Source organism: Balaenoptera physalus (assembly GCF_965194825.1).
Source record: "Balaenoptera physalus genome assembly, chromosome: 17".
Taxonomy (NCBI): Eukaryota; Metazoa; Chordata; class Mammalia; order Artiodactyla; family Balaenopteridae; genus Balaenoptera; species Balaenoptera physalus.
The window spans coordinates 78,331,684-78,354,756 of record NC_138895.1 but is presented as its reverse complement, the minus strand read 5'-3'; the positions used below and the strand labels follow the sequence as shown (position 1 = coordinate 78,354,756).

The following is a 23,073-nucleotide window of genomic DNA, read 5'->3' as shown; positions in this document are numbered from 1 at the left end:
TTGGTGGGGAGGTAACTGGGAGTCGGCGTCATCAACCTTCCGGTTCCACCCGGTCTGGGGTCTGCGTGCTTGTGGGCAGCACACAGTTTACTTCTCCCACCTGGTGAGGGTTTCAGTATCTGCAAAACAGCTCAAAGATGTTGTTATGTGTATCCCTTGAGGGGGAACCAGGACCCTGCCCCAAGGCTGCACTATGGTTTCTTGACTGTTCCTCCCTTGTCTCTGCATCCCCTCCCGTCCCTGATTAGCAGCTGTTTGAATCTGCCCTTTGGAACTCAGGGAAAGTCATGGAATGAAGCCTATTTCCTGTAATCAAGAAATGGGAGACACAGAAAGGCTTTTGTGCCCAGGAGCCTGGCGTGTAAGAGCAGAGCCTTGCACAGGGTGTTGGAGGCCGACAGACGAGGGGTGGAGTGGAAGGGATGCAGCCAGCGATCGGCAACAAGAAGCTTTTAGCATCCTGTCCTTGACCCCAGCCTCCACCTGAGCCATTTCTCCCTGTCCTGCCTCCACGTGGCCCGCTGACCTGGCCCTGAGCTCCTCAGCCCCTCGCCTCCCTCGAGTCTGGTCTCTGGCCTCACGAGCTCCCTGTGACCCTGACGTTTGTCCGGTTCCTCAGCTCAGACTCCAGCCCACGGGTGACAATCCGGCAGCGCCCAGCACAGTGGCCCAGGGCCATCTCCCCGCCCCACCTGGGGCCAGCACCCTCAGCTTCGATCTCCCCTCCACCCACTGAAGAGAGTCGGCGAGGGCCATCAGCCCAGCCTCTGGAGATGGAAAGTCACAGAGCAGAGGCCAAGAGGGGAGGGGTGAAGCGGACACAGGAGACCAGTGTGGTTCAGGACCACCCCCCTATGGATAAGGACAGTCTCCAAGGTGCCCCTGTGCGGACCAGTGCAGGATCCTTCCAGGCCAGAACGGTGCAGGCCATCTCGTCTGCCACTGTCCCCTGAGGTGTCCCAGGTGATCCCAGGACAGTCATCCCAGGACAGTCATTCCAGATGTTCTTGCACCATTAGTGGCCACCTGGCTGTGATTGGACCTCTGGACCCTTCTACATCTGGCTAGCAATGCCCAGCCCGTGCACGGCACAGCACGCAGGCTAAGATGTGGAGATGAAACCAGAGATGTGTGCATGCCTCCATTTCAGCTTGTGCCAGCCCTGGAGACCCACGTCCTCAATGCCACACCACACACATACACACACACCACACATACACACACCACACACACACCACACACACACACACACACACCCCACACACACCCCCCCCACACACACATACACACACACATACACACACACACCCCCCACACACATACACACACACATACACACACACACTCACACCACACACCACACACACACACACCACACACACACCACACACCACACACACACACCACACACACACCACACACACACCACACACACACACACACCCCATCTCCCCACCCTCACCCCTGCAACACGAGCAAGGGAGGACCCTGCTTCTTCCCTGAGGAATGTCTCTCCGTATCCGATGGTTTGTTACTTGTCTGTGGCCGCAGGCCTGTTTATCATCTTTCCCCAGCGCTTAGGCACCAAATGAAGATGGATTCCAGGAAGCTTTGAAATGTTCTTAACACAGAAGCCTCAGATTCACAGGCTCTGAAGGTTAGAACAAGTTTTAATTCTCCTGCGCCCACCCTGGCTTTTGAATTATTTAAAAAATATTTCTCTAAAAATGCTCTGCACGCTGTGATTTTAGAAGCAGTGCAAGCCCATTGTGAGAGCCATCACTCCCTCAGCTCTGACCACCGGCCTGAGTGCCATCCGCAGTTCCCCGGCCCTACCCCGCTGGGTCCTGTTAACAGCCCGAGGATGGAGGAAGGGGTGTTATTATGATCCCCATTTTATTTATTTATTTATTTATTTATTATTTTAAAAATTAATTAATTAATTTCTGGCTGCGTTGGGTCTTCGTTGCTGTGTGCGGGCTTTCTCTAGTTGCGGCGAGCGTGGGCTACTCTTTGTTGCCGTGCGCGGGCTTCTCATTGTGGTGGCTTCACTTGTTGCGGAGCACGGGCTCTAGGCGTGCGGGCTTCAGTGGTTGTGGCATTCGGGCTCAGTAGTTGTGGCTCACAGGCTCTAGAGCACAGGCTTAGTAGTTGTGGTTCACGGGCTTAGTTGCTCTGTGGCATGTGGGGTCTTCCCGGACCAGGGCTCGAACCCGTGTCCCCCGCGTTGGCAGGCGGATTCTTAACCACTGCGCCACCAGGGGAGTCCTGATCCCCATTTTAGAGAAGAGAAAGGAGAGGCCCAATGAGGCCGAGAATTGGCCCCAAATCAGAGGAGTCTGTGGGCCCAGGGATGAATCCAGGCTTCCCGGTCCCAGAGCCCATGTTTGTAAACCTCGTGCAATAATGCTTCCCATAAATGGCAGGTGATTTGGAAAATATAGAAAAGAACAAAGAAGAAAATACAAATTCTAGAGAATTAAACTGTTTAGATTTTTGTGGATTAGTGTTCAACGTATTTATGTAAGCATAAACATATATTTTGTTTTATAAAACGAGTTTACAGAATATATATGATTTTGTATGCAGCTCTTTTCCCATAAAATTTCTCCTTTTCAAAGTCTTAAAACCAAGGGAGGAGGAGAGAGGAATCGGGGAAGGAAGAGCAGAGGGTGTGTCTTTGAATCAGTGAAACAGTTGAGTGAGAGAGGCTGACAGCTGGTGGCGGGAGAGCCTTTCTGTACCAGGAGAGAGAGGAAACCAGAGTTTTCTTAAGGGAAGAGGGAAGTGGCTTGGAGTCAGATGGTGAGAGCCGTGACTCCCTGCCTGCCAGCTTCTGTAGCAGAGACCCCGCAGGGCTGTCCCCGGCCCACACTAGTCTGAGATGTCAAGACACCCCATCTGTGAACTGGGGACCCTAGCACAGGTCAGTTGGGAGGACTGGCTGAGGGTGTGTAGCAAAGGGCCTGGCCTTGCTCCCGCACACAGCAGGCCCTGGGCACGGGGAAGGTTCATTCCCTTCTCCTCTGCACTTAGCGCTTGGGGAAGAGTAGAAGCGGCAGCTCAGCCAGGTCGGAGCTGGTCTGGCGCCTCGGGGCCCAGTGGGAGTGAGCTGCGGGCAGCAGGCAACGCCCTCCTCCAGGTGGAGAGAAGGGTGTGGATTCCACCAGGAGGAGGGGCCTCTATTCACCCCACTTCCCGTCCGTCAGCAGAGCCGGCACTCTGCCCTGTAGAACCATCCAGAGGCTGGTCCCTGGGCCCCCTTCACAGCCGCCGGACGGGTCCCAGCACCATAAGGCCTGGATGCTCTGCTCCCCCCCGGCCGACTTCCCTTCTCCTGCCCGTGTCCTTTGCACGGGCCCGTGACGACACCGTCAGGTCAGGGGGACCCTCTGCGCACGCCGCCCACTGCCGCCCCCTCCCTCAGTGGGGGGACGCCCCCGGGGTGCCTCGTCGGGCCAGGGCCTCTCTGCGCTCGCCTCCCGCTGCCTTCTCCCTCCGGCCTCCCGGCCTCCGGCTGCCCCTCCTGTGACCGAACCAGGTTCGTTGGCCCGACACTCAGCGGACCAAACGCTGAGACGCCGAGGTTTGCTGCAGAGAAGAGGTTTATTCGTGAGGCGGCCAAGCGAGGAGACGGGAGGACAGAACTCCAGTCCGCTTCCCTGAAGGTGAGGGGCTGGGATATTTATGGGCTGAAGCAGCCGGTGGGCTGAGGCTTGGGGAGCTTGGGGAGAGGAGGGTGGAGACAAGGAAAAGGTGAGGGTCATCGTCATTCCGCACAGGTGCGGCTAAGCTACGTGCTTCTCCATGGGACGCATGTGCAGAAAACGGCAGCGTGGGCGTGTTCTGAGGTGGAGGTCTCGGCCCCCTGGCGCGGAAAGGTCACCGAGCGGACACTAACAGAACGCGTGCCAGGTGGAGGGGTGGTGGTCCCAGCCGGTCTTAGCCTCTTAGCCAGCTGGAGCTTGAACTGGACATAGTTGACTGCAAGCTCCTGCAAAACAGCTTGGGCAGAGATGGCGTCTACAGAGGTGGTGAAGGGTCCTCGTGACTCATTTATTCCCTCCCCCCGCAGTGCAATGCTGACATCTGTATCTGCAGTCTGCATCCCCGTCTCTATCCGTACCCGCACCCATATGTTGTGATTAGCTCCCCCCGACCCCAAAACACACACACAAGCTCCAGCGGCTGTATTTCGCTCACTGCTCTACCCCCAGTGCCTCGTTCAGTGCCTGGCATATGGTACGCAGTCCCTAAATAGTTATTGAATTAAAAATGAGCCCTCAGGAGGTAAATGGGGAACGAAAAACGGCACCAAGAAGTAATTGTGTGAGGTGTGTGGGTCTGCTGTGTGATATTCACAGTCTCCGCTGACCCCCAGGGCGTCCGCAGTAACACAGCTGTGTCCCTCCCCTGCCTTGCGGCCTTGGTTTGATTTCTCGTGGGCTGCGTGGCTGTGCCAGGCCCCGACTTCAGGGGACTGTGGGGTGAGACGAGAGGCTTCCCTCGGGGCTGCGGCTGCACCAGCTGCTGGGGGCCTGAGTCAGACCTCCCCTCCCCGCTACGGGGACCGCACGGCTACCACCATGATAACGTGTCAGGCCACTTTGAGGAATGGAGTTGGGCAGGGACAGGAGATGTCCTGAAACCCTTTTCAGGTGAGGAATGGGAACGTCTGTCCAGGGATGTGCCGGGACAAACTGCGCCAAGAATTGGGTTGGGGGGCAGGAGGGGCGAAATACTACAGCATTCGTCACCCCCTTTGAAACCTGCCCAGTGCCTCGAAGAAGCATCTGGGCATCACTAAAAGCTAGTCCTAGGGCTGGATGTCCAGGCTCACATCGGATAGGCTGCTGCTGCGGGGCAGGGGCCAATGGGAATTAAGCTTGTGACCCGGGGGACCTGTCCAGCTGGCCCGCATCCTCTGAGGGGCAGGAGTGAGGCTGAGGACAATGGGAGGGAGGATAAATCGCCACATTGTAGCCTGTCTGATTTTGGGTGGGTGGAAGGAAAAGCCTGACGCAGGATGTCAGCGTTTGTCCCGGGCGTGTCAGGCGCTGCATGACACAGCAGGCAGGCGCTTCTGGTCCCAGGCAGAGAGAGGGACCGGCGGTCCCCCAGAGGGGTCGGTGGCGGGGAGCAGGTGCTGGTGCCTGGGGGAGGGCGCTGAGGATGGCTCCGACCCTCTCGGCATTTAGCTGCGGCATGAATTATTAATGGTTGACTCTAAAACACACACACACACACACACACAGAGCTGAGCATCCGTTTGCCACCATTCAGCTCCTGCTCTGTTCTGTGCTGTGATGATGAAAGTGCCATTTGATCAGATCGGAGTGGCACTGAGATGGCTGCCGTTGTGCCTTAATATTTGCCGAAGACGACAGGAGCCCAGTATGTGTGGGTTCTTAGCCTTCCTCGGTGCTCTCGTGTAAGTGGTTGGCCCTCTCCCCACCTTTCTTGATTTTCTTCTTTTTTCCAGCCCTTCTCTCCGCCTGAAGGAAGGGCTTTGCCCCCTCCCTGGGTGGTGTGCCTGCCTCTGGCAGCTCCCATGTCCTTGGCTGCCTCGGGGCTGACTCTTTCCAAAGCCTGGGATGCAGCACCTGGACCCACTGCTTTGGTGCCAGGAATTGGACTTCCAATTTTGGTCTCTCTTGATGCATTATCAGGGAATGAGAAAAAAGAGAAAGAGAGTGTTTTCCAGCACAGTCACAAAAAGAGTGTAGGGGGGTGCAGACTGTTTTGGAGGCAAAGTCCCAGAAAGTTCCCAAACATTTAGGGCTGTTCCTGTGGAGGGAAGATTAGAAGCTGAAAGTTTCCCACGAGACGGCTCAGTCTTTCTAAACACCTCCCTTCCCCCTTGTCTTCGATGCTCCGATACCCTCCCGAGAGGTGGACATTCACAGCCCCTGCATTCATCCCCCCACCAGGTAGTTCCCAGGCATCTTCTCTGCACCAGGCTCTGAACGGGGCAATGATCCCGGCTAGTGCAGCCCTGTCTGCTCTGCCACTTACTGCCTTGTCTACAAGAGTGTCCCGAACTTCTAGGGCCTGGCATGTGGTGAGAGCTTCAAGTTACCCACCATTACTAATTCTGCATCTCATTCCCTCATCTGAAAGTAGGATAAAAACCAAAACAAAACAAAAAAACAACATTCTGCCCTGAAAGATGACTGAAATTTAATTGGGATGATATATTTAAAATTGAAATCACGAGCTTGAAGAGATATCTCTACTTCCATGATCATTGTAGCGTTATTCACAGTAACCAAGATTTAGAAACATCCAAAATGTCCATTGACAGACAAATGGATGAAGAAAATGTGAAATGTGCGTGTATAGAATTCACCCTCAAAAAAGAAGGAAATCGTACCATTTCCAACAACATGGTTAGACCTGGAGAACATTATGCTAAGTGAAATAAACCAGTCACAGATACTGCATGTGCTATGGACTGAATGTTTGTGTTTTGCCCAGATTCATATCTTGAAATCCTAAGCCCCCCATCCTTAGAGGTGGGGCCTTTAGGTCTTGAGAGGATAGCCCTCATGAGTGGGATTAGTGTTCTTATAAAAGAGACCCCAGAGGACTTCCTTGACTCTTCTACCTTGTGATGAAGCGGCGAGAAGACCGCCATCTTAGATCTTGGATCAGTTTATCTTGCACTTCCAGCCTCCAAAACTGTGAGAAATGCATTCCTGTCGTTTATAAGCCACCCAGTCTCTGGTAGTTTGTTATTGCAGCTCAAACAGACTGAGACAGCATGGACTGAGGACCGTGGGCAGCCTCTGGAAGTAGGAAAGGGAGTGAACAGGTTCTCCCCTGGGGTCTGAAGGAATGAAGCTCTGCTTGCACCTTGACTTTAGCCCAACGAGACCCATTTTGAACCCCAGACCTTCAGAACTGTAAGGTAATACATCTGTGATGTTTTAAGACATTCTGTTTGTTATAATTTGTTACAGCAGCGAAAGGAAACTCAAGACATATATGAGTTGCCTCTACTGGCCCCCTTGCACTCTGGTCTGACCAGTGGGGAGCAACAGTGAGAGGTCAGGAGGAAGAAGGAGAGAGAGGTTGGGGTGTTTACTCCCCTGCAGGGTTACTGAGGACTTTTGTATCCCTTGACCGTAGGTCCCAGCTCCTATAGGACGCACAGGTCTCTGCTCTGGTGGTGGGAATGGCCCTTCCTCTCCCTGCTGGGCTTCAGGTCAATAAAGGTGCCCACTGTTACCAGCCCCCATATCTTGCACTCTCCCCTGTGATTTCTCCACACCCTCCCATCCCCTTTGTTGATAACCCCTTTATTAAATCCTCCTTGATACCATGCTTGGGTGGCCCCATGTGGGGTCCTCACCCACTCTTCAAGGAAGGCTTATACAGGCTGTGTTTTTCCGGGACCTCCAGGACTCCAGCTGAACCCCTTTCCTTGTCCTCTTCTATCCATAGCACTTAACCCAGCATTCCCTCCCTTTCCTTCTTGCCCCCAGGGTTCATCTTTGGATAAATCAAAGTGTCTCATTTGAACTGGAAACAACTCTGATTTGAGAGGGCAACCTCCTCTGATACCTGAACTGAATCAGGTACCCAGGAGATAACGGCGGTGTCTGCCATGCTGGATGGAGGTCCTTCGATGTGTCCTGGTGGGTCTTCTGTGGGAAGAGGGGGTGAGGGCAGCCTTCAGTGTTCTGTTCCCGGTCCATCCTCAGCTCTGAAAAACAGCGGTCCTGTGGAGGATGCTAAAACAGGGACAGTTCACCCCCAACAGATTCATTTGGGACCAGTAAGTCTAAAGCCATTTTCCCAAATACTCAACCTGATCACAAACACAAGGTTACAAACCAAAGTACCGCCTTTTAATGAGGACTTATTATAGGAAAACTGATGGGAAAAATCCTCTTCAAGAATTATAGGAGGATGATAAAAAAAATAATAGGATATCCAAATAGAAGGGAGAAGACCCTACATGAGGACGGATTTTAGGTGAAGGGGTCATTTGGTACGTGGAACAATGTCTGCTTTTCTGTGGAGCTTCCCCTGGGCTTGTAGGAACATAAATTCAATCCACGGAGCAGAGCGTGTCCGGCTACTGCCGCTCAGGCTTCAGAAGACTCAGCCCCGGGGCAGCCCGGACGTGGGAATCCGAGGACGGTGTCGGTGGGCTGCAGGGATGGGCTGTGTGGTCTCCACATGGGTGGCCTTGGCTGTGTTTGCAGCAGCTGTAGCCTGGGAAGCCAGCTGGCCGGGCCTCTCTCCTGGCGTAGGAATCGACCACGTTCTCCAAAGATGCAGCTTGTATCCTTCTGCTTCCTGTCACCTCCCTCACCTCTGAGTAGCCTCCCTTCCCGCTCACCTGGATGCCCAGATGCCCTAACTGCCCTCCCTTCCTCCGCGCCTGTGATCCCCCCAGTCCAGTCTCCAGTGGCGCTCCAGACCATCCTGCAAACCCAAATGCAATCATCTCACTTCCCCGCTTAAGGCCATTTCGCTAGCTGCCCGTGATGTTTTCAGTCACGTGTGAACCTCATCCACTGGCCTGCAGGATCCAGCCCCTGATGCCGTCCTCCCACCTCTTTCCCACTTGCTCACCAACATCCAGCCACTCTAGCCTCCTTTCTGTTTCTGGAACATTCCAAGTTCTCCCATGCCTCTGTAATTCCCTCTGCCTGGAATGCCCTCCCTCCTTTTCCTCTTTGCAAGTCTACCTCATTCTCATCCTTCAAGGCTCGGCTCAGAGGCCACCCTCGGAGAGGCCTGCCCTGACCACCCCATTTGAAAAGCCTCCACCCGCCCTGGTCATATCATTCACGTCAGTCAGTTTACTTTCCTCACAGCGCAGAGCACACCTGATGTCATCTCAGTCATTGATCACCTGTGTCCTCTGCTGGCATGTGAGTTCCGGGGGTGGGGGGCAGGGACTTGGGCTAGTCCCCCTCTGCATCCATCCACAGCCCCTGGCCCCAGAAGTGGCCATCGACTGAACAGACCTTCAGTTGATGTTTGATGAATGAATGAGTGAGTGAGTGAATCCTTTAGCACGAAGCAAGGTAGGCAAGGCCAACGGCACACCCTTTCCTGAGCTGAGGTTGGACCAGGGTTGGGGCACCTTGCAGTTGTACTTGGCTGTGTCCATATGCCTGCCCAGAGCCGGACCTGGGGATATGGCAGGAGCTCCCTAAAGCCTCTCCCACAGACGTCCTCAGCACGTTAGCACTCTTAGCTGAGAAAGAAAAGGTATTTATGTGCAAAACCACTTATCTGTGTAGCTCCTTGAGATAAATCTTCTAATTTATGGGTGAGCTGACATCCTCCAAGAGCCAAAATCAATGCACGTCACTGTAAATCCAAGCTGGGCCTTGACATCGACTCACACCAGCCAATGGATGGCCTTTGCTTTCGCACTGGGCCTGACTGGTGCACGGATGGGGCAGATCCTAGTGAAGGGCTCCCGGAAGTCCCCTGGGGGGCCCCTCACTGTCTCCCCAACTTGGGTCCTCCCACCTCCCAGACGCCATTGTGGCTCCAAGGCCCTGTGGCAAAGCCCCTCCTGTTCGCTTGGCGGCATTCCCCTCCTTGTTCTCAGCCAGCTCAGGTGCCCCCTGCTCCTGGAGGGCTTGTTGGGCTTGCCCACTTGGAATTCACTTTTCCTTCGTGTTGCCCTGGGGGTGTGTCTGGGCCATGGCACTGTGACAACCAACTTCAAATGATAACGAGGCACGTGCCTGCCACTTCTAAAAGATGGGAGCACTGTGACCGGGGCTGCCTCTCTCTCCCCTTTCCTGCGCACTGGCACGGGGCCCTGTTTGTGTCTCATTGGTTCACTGAGCACCTACTGTGTGCCACTCACGGTGCTTTGGGTCCAGGGACAGATAAGGCGCAGCCCCAGTCCTGGGGGTGCTCACAGTCTAACCAGGAAGGAGAATGAGAAATTAGACATCACAGTGTTCCAGGAGCATGGTAACTTGGGGTAGGTGTCTATATCAGATGGAGAGGTTGAGGGTACCCGGAGGAGGCTGAGGTTGTGCTGAGATCTGAAGGTGAGTAGGAGTGGCCACATGAACAAGTCAGGGGAAGGGCCACCCAGATGCCACTTGGTTCCTTTGGTTGGCAGATCGGGAGAGTCACGCAGGCACCTTAAGAAGAGGGGGATGAGGGAAGGATGTGTGAGGCCGGGGCAGGGTGAGGAACGCAGGGAGCCTCACTGAGCCTCTTTCTCTTTCTCGGCCATGTGGCCTTGTGCTCACAGTGTGTCTGCTCCTTCTTCTGCCCCCAAGCCCTTGCCTGACCTGATCTCCTCTCCCCAGCGCCTCTTGCCTGGAATTCAAGTCTTTTGCCTGCTTTTTGTCTTCTGCTCCTCTATAACCTCAGTGTACACAGGGTTCAGCCTGGCCTCTCCAGTCACGAGCTTTCAGCCCCATCTCCCATCGCTGGCATTGTAAAAGATGAATAGCTTGTCCTTGGTCACACAGCAAATCCACGGCCACAAATCCCAGCTAAGAACCCTGGGACCCCAACTTTCACCACAGCAGAGAAAGTCACCCAGAGTCTAAGCATAGAAGACATTCCTTTGAGTCCCGAAGTCCCTTTTCTTTCCAGCCGTCCTCCACTAAAATGTAACTGCTTTTAGGACATGGGATGATTTGTTTGCCCAAATCATCAAATACCTTAAGAAGGGATCAGTGGTCAGGGAGCTGAGAGATCAGTGGGCAGTTTAACCTTTATCTCATGTTGGGTTCCCTGGAAGCAGAGCCTGAGGCAAGGTGCATGTGATTTAATGAGGGTGTGATCTTCAGACAAAACCTGTGAGGGAGTGAAGAAGGTGGGTATGTGATGGGTTAGTTTAAGGTGTCAACTTGGCTGGGCTATAGTACCCAGTTAATGATGTAATTCAGCACTAATCTAGGTGTGAAGATATTTTGTAGATGTGGTAATATTGATAATCAGTTGACTTGAAGTAAAGGAGATGACCCTCAATAATGTGGGTGGGCCTCACCCAATGAGTGAATGGTCTTAAGAGCAAACACTGAGGTTTCCTTGAAGAAGAAATTCCGCCTCTGGATTACAGCATCAGCTCGTATGTCCTATGGGTCTGTTCTCTGGAGAACCCCTGACAGGTAGGGAGGGGGAAGGAGGGGAGCAAGGATGTGGTCCCAGGGAAGGTGACAAGTCTAGCCTGGGCTGGGTCCACAGAGGGGCTCTGGAGTGTAAATTGTGCCACAGAATTGTCCCCTCTTGAGACAAGAGGGCTGGGCTTTTTTATGTCCATCATGGTCACTGGCCACCTGGGGCAGGTGTGTAACCTCCCAGGCTCTTATGGGGTAGAATTCCCCATAGTCCTTGAAGCAGCTGGGGGTTGGGTGCACCTGTGGCAGAAGGGATCCAGGTGGACCCTAACAGCCTCTGCTCCCAGCTTCTGGATGTTCTGGAAAGTGGAAGTCATCACTCTCATTCCGCAGATGAGAAGCCTGAGTGGTACGGCCAGAATTTGGACTCAGGTCTGAACACCAGAGCCAGGCATCTCCTCAGGGCGCTGGAATGAGGCAAAGCTCGGCTGATGAATGTCCCCCAGCCAGCCCCCAACCTCCCCAGGGTCAGAACCCCTGCCCAGATACATTCATCCTCATTGGCACTTGGCTGTGTAAGCAGTGTCCCTCTGTTCACAGCAGTTGTCCTTGACTCTGAGGGCGATTGTCGGGGTGAAACCCAGCTCTAGACGTTTTCAGGTCTCAGCTTGGAGGCCTGGATTTAATTTACTGATGTTCCTGGGTCCAGATGCTGTCAACAGGGGACAGATACAGCCCAGCCCCTGAGCGTTGTTGATTTTACTTGCCCCCCGCTCTACTCCAGACTCCAGGGCGCGCCAGCACCCTCCACGGGTGTCTCCAGGGCACACAGGGCTGTCCTCATTTCCTCAGCCTTGGGAACCGAGTACTTACAGACTCAGCTCTGTGCCAGCCCTTTCCTCTAGTTCGGGCAGCGTCGATGATTGGAAGGAGAGTCGGCACTTGAGGGTGTGGCGCTTGTTTCGTTTCTGGCTCTTTCTCTAACCTTCATAGGTGGATGAACGCCCCTGAGTTTTAGTTTTCTGTACTAGGGATGGTGCTGTCCACCTTACAGGGTGTTGAGGGGATGGGATGGTATCGGTGTGGTGTGTAGATTGGGTCGTTGGCCCCCGTTTTCACCCCTGGCCCCGCTTCCCCACCCAGCCAAGCATCCACCCTCAGGCTCAGCATGTCTGTCCCGCTGACTTGACTGGCTGATTCTTATCATTCGCAAGCCAGTGGCAGGCGGGGTCTGGGAGTCCTCAGTGCACCTCAGCCCGACTTCAGCTGCACAGAACTTGCAGAAGTGATACTCGTACTCACAGGTACACCAGCTATAAGCTCTCAGCACCATCCCAAGGTGCATGCTTTTTTGTAATCTGAGTTTTGCCACAGTTCCTGTTTGTTTGCCAGCTCTCTGCTTGCCTTGCAGCCCAGGACTGAATCTCAGCAATGTCAGCAGAGCCCTGACCACCTGACTAGCCCTCAAAGCCCCAGTTGCTGAGGCCAGACCCTGGCCCCTATGAACTGGGGTGCCTTTCAAACTGCACTGTGTCTTCAGCTCCTAGCCCAGTGCCCTGGATCAATAAATGTTTATGGAACGAATGGATGAATGAATGAAACCAGTTAGAATGCCATGGCTTCTAGAATTGCCACAGAGTGGGTGTTGCTTGCCATGTTCAATCCACTTGGGATATCAGCTTCTATGTGACTCAAGTGTGCATTTTCCAGGCTCCTTTGGACACTGAAAATGGGGTATTTGGCTATCTTTAGTTTTAAACCTGCTCCAGCTCCAGGGGCCAGTGTATCTATTCCAACCTCCTGCCTTTGCCAAGTGCCCAGTGCTGAAGTTCCAGGACCATCTAGAGCTATGCTGTTGGTACCCAAGATGACTGGGTAACAACTGCACTGGCCATGATTTTATTGCTGGTAGGGAATCAGGGATACACCATCTTCCAATACACCATCTTCCAACACCATCGCACAATACCACACCCACTGCCATTCAGGGTTTTATACATACCAATTTGACTGCAGCAGTATTATTTCAGGCCTGTTGCCTTGGCATAATTATTACTAGAAGCCCCTTCCACTCTCACAAGTGCCCTGTTTTGAATGATAAACTATGTGGTCATATATTTATATTCGAATACACTAGGACATTTTCCTTATGAGAATATGTCTTCTAGTTCTCAGAAGCTCCAAACTGCAGTGTTCCTTCATTGCCTCTTGCAACCTTCCCTTAAGTTCTGTGAACTTCTCTGACTTTCCTAAAGGTGTTAGAATTGTGGCAACTTGTTATGGGAGGGAGATGATTTTCCAGCCTGGTTCTGAGCAAAAGCATTCCATCCTCCCAGGTCCCTTGATCTTTGGGCTCTCAGGACTGGCGCACAGACATTTCCTGCAGCACCAGTCTGAACAACAGTCAATAAGCCGTTGATTAGAGCCATGTTACAGCTGTACAAATCAGTCCCTGAGATCCCAACATTTGTTGTTCAATTTAATTCAGCAACATCGATTGAGCAAACACTAGATGACTTCCAACTTAGAGATTCTTTTGCTTATTTGAATTCAAGCTACCTTGCTAGGGAGAGCTGTGTTTCTATCAGCTCATCAGATGTCTGTTGCTGAAAGTTTGCTTCTAGTAACTGTGGAGTCATTTGTAATGGACCAACGCTCCTTCTAACAACAATTGTAAACTCTGGGCAAAATATTTTTAAAAAGCACTATGTGAAGGCCCTGGAGAGTGACAAAAACAGGTAGAAATTAGAGGGGATCTGACACCTGAAGAAGGAATCATCCCTGACTGAATTTCCCATTTTATACCTTTGCACCTGAGAGCAAGTTCAAGTTATAGCAAAAAATTCAGATAGATACTTGAAGTTTTACTCTTTGAGGGATCAAGAGGACTGAGTTTGGGACAATCACCACATCTCTAAAGTGAGAGGAGAAATCTGTAAAGGAGAGAAACACAGAGGGGGCAGCCTAAATTCCATATATAAACTCTGCCTAAATTTCTGTCTTCAATTATGTATTCTTGGGGCAAATCCAAGTAGTCCAGCTAAAATGAAAAGAACTGGGTAGAAATTTCTCTGTTGGCTACTGAAGGGGAGACAAGGTTTGGAGTTTGAGATCAGCCAAGTTAACTGCCTGCCTGCTAAAATGAAAATCAATAATCTAAAAGGAGCGTAACAGAATCCAGAGTCTCTACAGTGTATCTTTAATTAATGTCTAGGATGCAATACCAAATTACTAGACATAGAAAGAAACAGAAAAATGTGATTCATAGCCAGGCCATCTTTTGCTACAGCATTGCATGTAACAACCAAGCACAGAGTTTGGTAGCATACAGCAATTAACATTTATTTTTGTTTACTGACCTATAGATTAGCTGGTTATCTTTCGCTACAGTATTGCATGTAATAACCGAGCACAGAGCTTGGTAGCATACAGCAGTTAACATTTACTTTTGTTTACTGACCTGTAGATTAGCTGACTGGTTCTACTGACATGACCTGGGCTTGGCTGGGCTCACTTGTATATCTGTAGTCAGGTGAAATTTGGCAAGGTAGCTTTGCTAATTTTGGCCGGACTCTCTCTTATATTCTGGTCCTCAGCTTAGGCAACAGGGCTGATTTTGGTTTTGCTACAGTCGTCTCATACTCCAGCAGGCTGCATGTCTGATGGTGAAGGATTGAGAAAGAGAGAGTGGAAGTGCACATCACTCCTTGAAACTCAGGTTCAGAAATGGCACACTGACCCTTCCACTGCATTCCACTGACGAATGGCATCCACAAGGCTGATGGGAAGAGCTGTGAAGTCACATTATAAGGGCTTGGGTACAGTAAGAGATGAAGAACTGGGACCATTTTTTTGCAATCCATCCATTATAGCCATGAAACAATGATTCTGCTTTGCTTGGTGGGAGATGATCCCAGGAAATAGCAGTAGGGGAGTAAGGAAAGTGAGCCGAGAAAGGGAAGAAAGGCAATCAAGACGTGTTGAGCAGATTATTTCCAAGGGAAACTGGCAGGTAATTCTTATGGGGACCTTGGGGAGACAGTGAGAAACATGCTTCAGAGTTTGCCCACCTAAGGGGTGAGGAAACTGAAATACTTTTTCCATTGAATCCTGTTCATCACAAGAGCTGCTTCCTGGGGCATCGGTTCCCTAGTACAATCTTTTTGACTCTTGATATTTTGCTTGGTGGACTATTCTTGGGAAAGGGCTTCTTGGAAGTTGGGGTTTCTGCCCAGGTCAGGCCAAAGCTAAGCCAAAACAACAAGCATGGAAGGAGAAGAAGTGAATTGAATCCACCAAGAGGAAGACAGGGCAGGGGTTCACCAAAGCGCTGGGGAGGGCCCTGAGTACACATACTCCAGGCAGAGGGGTGTTTAGGCCAAGTTTACCTCTGTCTCTAGGTGAGGAAAGCCCTGAGTGACACGTGGGCTTATAATGCTAAGACTAAGCTCTCAGTGGGGGAAGTGGGGAGGCCTTTAAATATTTTCAGAAGCATATTTTCTAAATATACATGCCTGCCTCACATCCCCTGTGAATTAGATCTAATTCACCCTCTTTTTTTTTTTTTTGGCCCTCACCACACGGCATGTGGGATCTTAGTTCCCCAACCAGGGATCAAACCCGCGCCCCCTGAAGTGGAAGCGCAGAGTCTTAACCACTGGACCACCAGGGAAGTCCCTAATTCACCCTTTTCCAGAAGTCTGCTGGTAAATGTTTAACAAATGGCTCTATGGGAAGAATGTATGCATATACACACACACATAAGCTTATAAATTTTACTTATATAAAAGATGCGTGGCACACAATTTATAAATAATAGTAAAATATACAATATATTCTTTATTATAAGTTCCATATAGCCAATAGATTCTTACAGAACGCTGTGGATGATTTTTGCCAACTTTTTACTGGTTTTTTTTTTTATGTCATTACAGCTTTACTTTTTATTGGTTTTATCTGTAGACAACCTATCGTTGTAATTGATGAATGAGTAGTTTCAACACGAATGTTAGTTGATAGTTTTGCATACGTTAATGAATAAGATGAACGTGAAACAATGGAATTGTGTGTCAAGATTTCACTCATTTTTCAACGGCATGGGCAGCTTCTTTGCTGAGTCAGATAGATGGTAGTTTTGGAATTCCAGACTATTTCCTCAGATTCTGTGCTACTCACAACAAAGTACTTACAGACATGATATATGATTGCCATTTTCTCCATCACTTTTCAAAGTCTAAACAATCAACAAAACAATAAGTCAAGCACTGATTTGTAGAGTTTGCTGACTTCTGTGGTGTAAACACTCCCACCATAACTGATTTCAAGCTACCAATATGATGCCACTGAACTTGGAGTTGGGAAGAGATGCATCACTAATAGTTTTTCCACCAAACGGGCAATAGATGCAAATTACCTTAAGAGCATAGATACAGTAAACTGTAGCAAAATAATTAGCAAGTGATGAAGTTTTATAATTTATTATCTTTGTTATTAATATAATTAATTATGTTTCTGTAATTTAATTTTCATTAATGGCTGGCTTTAACAACCACCTTGCAAAATTTCTGAAAATTTAATAATCGGCTTTTGCAAGCCCGTGTGAGCTGGCTCCGGTACACCACTGTAGCTTCTTCCCTTTTTCTACCCACAATTAGGAATTCGAAGAGAAAATGAATTTATGGGAGAAATTTACCTGATTCCCCAATGATTGTATACCTAGTGCTTGGCCTGACCCTTGGCCCAGATAGTGCCCTCAGTAAAGGTTTGTTGAACAAATAAAATCCTAGGCTTTTTCTTTCTAAGAACCTGTGATTCTAATGAACGATTCTTCTGCTACCCCCATTATTACACTGGGAGAGGCAATGGAGGTAAAAGTTAAGGCTGCCTGAATTTGGACCCCAGCTCTGCCACTGACTGGCTGTGTGACTTTGAACAAGTTATTAACCTTCCTTCTACTTCTCTTTTGTAAATCAGGCATAATAGTAGTAGTTCCTTCACAGGGGCTAATCATGACACATGAATGAGTGACTATTCCAAGTGCTGAGAACTGGTACCTAGCAGATCCTATATTGGTATTTGCTGTCATTATTATTAGCTGTGTCATTTGCTGGGCATGTGTTGTGTGCCAGATACTCTGCTTGGGGCTTTCCATGCTTTCTCTGTAGTTTTTTAAACAATACTTTCAAGGTGAAGTAACTGAGGTCCAGAGTGACTTTGTGACATTGTTACTGGGGGCAGAGCTGCCAACAGGACCCAGCCTGTTGGCTCCAAAGCTCAGATTCATCCCATGAGGACGGGAGCCCATGAATCTAGAATACTGTGTTTTCTGAGCATGTCATTCAAAATAGCTGTTAGTGCTCTGGCCTTCTTACTTACATTTATCAACTTGTTTCAAGAGTCCTTTGTTTTCCTGTCTTTAGTTTAGGGTTGTATGTGTGTGTGTGTGCGTGCATCCGTGTGTGTGACATTTAAGTGAAGTTAAAATATGTTAACATTTCGTCAACGCTCAACTCTCTCCTGGTTTTAGTGCCCATATTCCTTATTTTTTTCTTTCTCCTTTTTCCCCCTCCCTCTCACAGCTGCTCCAACCTGTGGGACACTTGTCCTTCAAGCGCCCGGTGTTAGTCACTCTGCCCTGGAGTTCCCTCACGATTAGGCCAAAAGTGCTTTATCACAACTATTTATAGGTCTGTCTCCTCCACAGACTGGTGATAACAATAATAAAAATAATACAGTTATTATTGTGAATAGCTGACATTGTTTGAGTGCCTACTGTGTGGTAGGCACTGTGCTAATTGCTTTATATAGAATCTCATTTAATCCTCACATCAACCCTGCCGGAGATACGATTATCATCCCCATTTTCACAGCTAAGGAGAATGAAAGCCAGGAAGGTCAAGTGCATCGTCAAAAGCCACACAGCAAGGACATGGCAGGGAAGGCGTCGAATGAGCTCTGACTCACAAACATACGTTATTGTATCTAGCAATTGCACATATAATTGTACATAGCTCTTAGAGAACCCTAATAGATGTATACTTACATGGACAATTACTGTTGTTGCCTCATTTCATAGGTGGAGCCCAGTGATTTGTTAAAGTTACCAAAGAGTAAATAGGAAAGTTGGAATTTGAACTCACATGTGTCTGCACCAAACGCTCCCAAGAATCCTCAGATCTTCAGCGCAGAGCCCCTGCTCTCCTGGAGAGACCCCTCCTCTCTGAGTGCTGTAGGGACCACCCAGGGGAGGGAGACACCTTATACAAATACCCCAATTAACACGAAGACGCATCTCGTTTGTCAGTGTTACAGGTCATTGAGCCATACATTTGAGGAGCTGAATTAAGGTCAAGAAATCAATACGATTTCAGGTCTGATTGGTTCCTCTCTTGCCAGGTCCATGTCTCAATTCTTGATTTTCCTGGGATCTCCTTGGCTGTGGAGTGCAGCACACTCTGCATTAGAGACCAGTCTTGGTGGGACGGTATTTTAGCTAATTCAGAAAGTCACTTTGAACACATTGTCCACTAGCGGGTGGGCAGGGGGCTGATGTGGCTTGAGGTCCTACAGTTTGTCCGGCACTTTGCACGTGGAATCGGCTGTCGGACAGGAGGCTTCCCATCCCTTGAGGTTTGCGCAAGCTTGTCTCAAACTTCCTGCCAAATCCATGAACTGTGGAAATCCGAGGGTCCGTGAGTTCCAGTTGTGGAGGCAACCTGACCAGTGTAATATACCTAATAATTCCTGTTTCACCTAATTTGATAAGTTAGAATAAGGTGATCCAATCAGGAAATAGTTGGGAAATTGTTTTGAAATGTGCATTCCAGAAGCAACCACCTCTTCCGCCGTAATGTGCTCTTGTTTCCGTAGCTACCTGATCGTTTTCACTAATTACATGGAAGTGGTTCCCAAAACCTTTTGAATGACATCCCGAGGCAATAAAATTATACATTCTGTTGCAAGTCAACTCGAGGAACACTCACTGATTGCATGGTGTGTCCCAGACACACTGATGTGCTTCGTATTCCTTAAGACAAAATTCAGTAAACCGCCCGCGGAGCATTAAGTTGGGAATTCGATGTGGAGAAATCATGTTTCCACTTCACAGAGGAATCCCTCATGTCCCTGGATCCCCCAACAAGCTGCGGTTGGGCAACATCACCCATCGCTTGAACTCTGGCTGGCCTGGCGGTGGCCCTGGCTTGGCGTGACCATGTGCTTCTGGCACATGATCTACTCCCGGCTTTGCTTTGCTGGATTCACCTCAAGGATAAGCCGTCCCATTTGGCTGTCTCATCACTCCCACATAAAGAAGCACTTTGGTTATTTCTGAGAGGCCCCAGTGGTGTCTCACAAGTTCTCAGGAACAGTTCTTCCGCATTACGCTGCTCTGGTCGCAGCAGATACAAGCGGGTTGGTTTCTGCTGCCAGAGTCGCTGTGAACGTACTCAAGCTTCTGCCGTGGGCAGGGTGTTCTGGTGCCTTCCAGGTGCCCAAATGGCACCACACCTCTCCTAGAGCCATGCTGTATCTGGGCTTTATTCCGTGCTGCGGGCTCTCTCGTGAATTGACAATTAGCTGGTGGGACGGTAGCTGGGGCTGCTGCTCTACATGTATCGTCCTATTTAATTCTCACATTTCCACCACCCTACGAGGTGGATATTCTTTTTTTTTTCTGGTCTTTTTTTAAATTGAAGTATAGTTGATATACAATATTGTGTTAGTTTCAGGTGTACAGAATAGTGATTCAGTTACTTTTTTTCCTGATTATATTCCACTATAGGTTATTGTAAGATGTTGAATATAATTTCCTGTACTATACAGTAAATCCTTGTTGTTTATTTTGTGTATAGCCGTGTACAATATCTGTTAATCCCATACTCTTAATTTGCCCCTCCCCCTCCCCTTGGGTGACCATAAGTTTGTTTTCTATGTCTGTGACTCTGTTTCTGTTTTAGAGTCATTTGTATTATTTTTTAGATTCCACATGTAAGTGATATTGTATGGTATTTGTCTTTGTCTGACTTAACTTCTCTAAGTATAATATTCTCTAGGTCCATCCGTGTTGCTGCAAATCTTATTATTCCTGTTTTACAAATAAGGAAACTAAGGCTCAGAGGGGCTAGAAAACTTGCCGTCATCCGTCATTTAGAAGCCAGTGGGATTCCAGCCTGTTTTCCTCCAACTCTGGGCCCCTGGCTTATCTTATATCACACTCACTAGTTTAGCCAAATAAATTCAGCCTCTTCCTAGTACACCGTAGTTGTCTCAATGCAAAGTGTGTGTGTTTGCACGGAGCATTCTAGAGTGACTGCCTGGACCTCAGTGTGTGGGATCCTGTGACCAGGCCTGTGTTATCAACCCCACCTCCTGGATGTGCCTTCATATCCAGGACGGACTACGATGACCTGTTCTATTAGCTCATTCCTGGTTGGCAGGCACGGAGGATGGCATCCTGCTTGATTCCACTTTTATTAAAATGCTAATACCAGGGCCTGTTCCTGACAGTCCCAGCCTGCCATCTGAGGTTAGGGCAGCAAAATCCTCAGCTGGTTCTGAGTTTGCAACAAATGTGCCAGACTGAGCAGAACCTGGGATTCTTCTGTAAATACTGCCTTTTGGCTTCTCCCGGTTTCTGCTTCTCTGGGGAAAGTTTAAATTGTTAAAGACTCAGAGCTCTTTAGCATACACTCTCAACAAGACCAAGGGACATGTAATCTTGCCTTTGAAAGTTTACCTCCAGGCTTGGAGGAATCCATTTTTGTTTGTCTACTGATTTATTTATTCATTAATTCATTTGACAAATATGTACTGGGGCCCTGTACTTGCCGTGCTGGGAGAGACAGAGATGAAGGAAACATTACTCTTGTCCTTTTCCTGGTCAGGTTTCCAAGTCCCTGGACATAGCGTGATCCTAGGCCATACCAACTTCCCATTCACCCAGATCCCTTTAACACTCTCTATGGCCCTTGTCAATGACCATTCCTCGCTGGGACCATCCCAATCACTGGCACAATTTCCTCTGCCCCATTCCTGCCAACTCCCTGCTCTCTCCTAACTCTCCACGGACTCAGGCTCCAAGCTCCCAGCATGCCTCGGGCTCTGGCTTACTTTGGTTGTGCAGTTCGTGACAGAAGTTGAGGTCAGAAGGACATCTTCGAGATGCAGAGGGACGGAGAACCAATCCTTTGACTGCCTGCCAGAGCCCTTTGTGTTAAGCACAAAAGAAAGGACGTGGGTGAGATTCTGGGTTGATCATGTATCCCTAAAGTAGCTGCTATAATAGCACTGTGCTGTGATTATTGAAAGCTTGAGTTAGCGATTGATTTCATGCTGAGAGATCAAAAGAAAAAGAGATTGCAGTGCAGGTTTACGAAGAAACCGTCCGTGACCCCTCGCTTGCGTCTGCCTCTACCACAGCCCTGTCACCTTATTGTAATTGTACGTCTGCTAGTCTGTCTGTGCCACTGTGAAATCCTGGAGGTCAGAGGCATGGCTCACTCTTCCTAAACAGCAGCCGGCTTAGGGTAGGTGCTTGATCTGTGCTCACAGCAGGCCCTACTTTATAATGAAGAAACGGAGGCATAGAGCCATTATATTACTTGGCCATAAAATGAATAGGGTGGCAGAAAGTGGAATCTGAACCCAATTCAGTATCACTGCAAAGTCTACGCCAGGACGAGTTAGAGGGAGTCCATCGTGCATGTGGGGCTTCAGCTAGATCAGTGTGTTATCAGTCAGCTCCAAAGACCAGCTTTGCTCCACGGTCCAGGCAGTTCTGGTGCCCTCTGGGATTGGAGGCATTCTCTATTCCGACATGATGCTACTAGACATTATCAACCCCGCACACGATTATGAACAAGATCCTTAGAAGATCTGCCCCAGTCCTCACATATCTCCATTCCTTTGACCGTTGATTTCCTTTGTAGACTCCTTGCAATAAGAAATCTGTTATGGTTTTCTGCTCATTACCAGGTCTAAGGGGGCATGAAAAGCAACATGAAAGCATAGATGTGGGGCAGTTGTCGTGCTTCATTCATAAGGTCAGTGACTTGCTTTTATATGCAAGCCAGTATAATTCAAATTCAAGTTTGGGGAGGTAAATATTTTCTGAGGGTTTTAAGTAACTTGCCCAAGATCTCATGCCATAGGTGAGATGGCTCTTGAAGCCAGCAGTCTCTTGTTCTGGAGTCTGGGTTCTTAAGCACCAGGCTTTCCTCTTTCTCGAAAAGTTTCTACAGAGAGAGAAGACAGACCAAACCCTAAGGAATACAAATCACCTTGGCATTAAATATCTCAACAGTAACAATGGGGTCAAGAAGACAGTGGAGAAATACTTTCAAAATGTTATGGAAAAAAAGAACTTGTAATGTGGAATTAGCTAAACTAGATTTAAAGAGGTTAGGTAAATTGCACGAAGAAATACATATAGTAAGGGGAGAAGCAGTCTTGGCCACAGTCCATTAATCTTTTAAAATACTGCCTCTGCTAAATGCTGGGAGGCTCATGATTCTGACAACCATTTTTTTCTGGAAGTCTAATCGACGGCTTGGGAAGGAGGGCCGAGGATAAACAGTAGTCCAGTTGGGCTTGAACTTTTACCCTCCCTGCTGAGCCAGGGCCACGGGACCAAGAGCAAGACTGTCATTAATGTTAGATAAACCCAGACACTCCCTCTCTGCATAGGTTGGTGGACAGAGACAAATTCGAGGGAAGGTACACAGATACATTAATCTTATGATGCAATTTCCAGGCTGTAAAATGCACAGGATAGAAAAGCCCCAGAGATGATTATAAAGTCAATGATTGAGTTTCATTTCTACTCAAAGTATACTCAGCTGGGCTTGTGCTGATCAACCTTGACATCAGACATGTGCAACTTCAGTGTTTGCATTAAGGGGCTGTCATTAAAAAGTTATCCAAGGGCAAGTCCCTTCATTCTAATGTCCCCCAAAGGCCCACCATCATGGCAACATGCCATTTTGAAGTTAGATGGAATTGTTTACTAGGATTC

The 23,073-nt window shown here is 49.2% G+C and overlaps 1 long non-coding RNA gene across 1 annotated transcript in view; it reads left to right on the top strand.

The window, feature by feature from the left end:
• The window catches only part of LOC309646985, a 74,135-nt gene that overhangs the window by 10,661 nt on the left and 40,401 nt on the right, over positions 1–23,073 (top strand). The window lies entirely within an intron of this gene.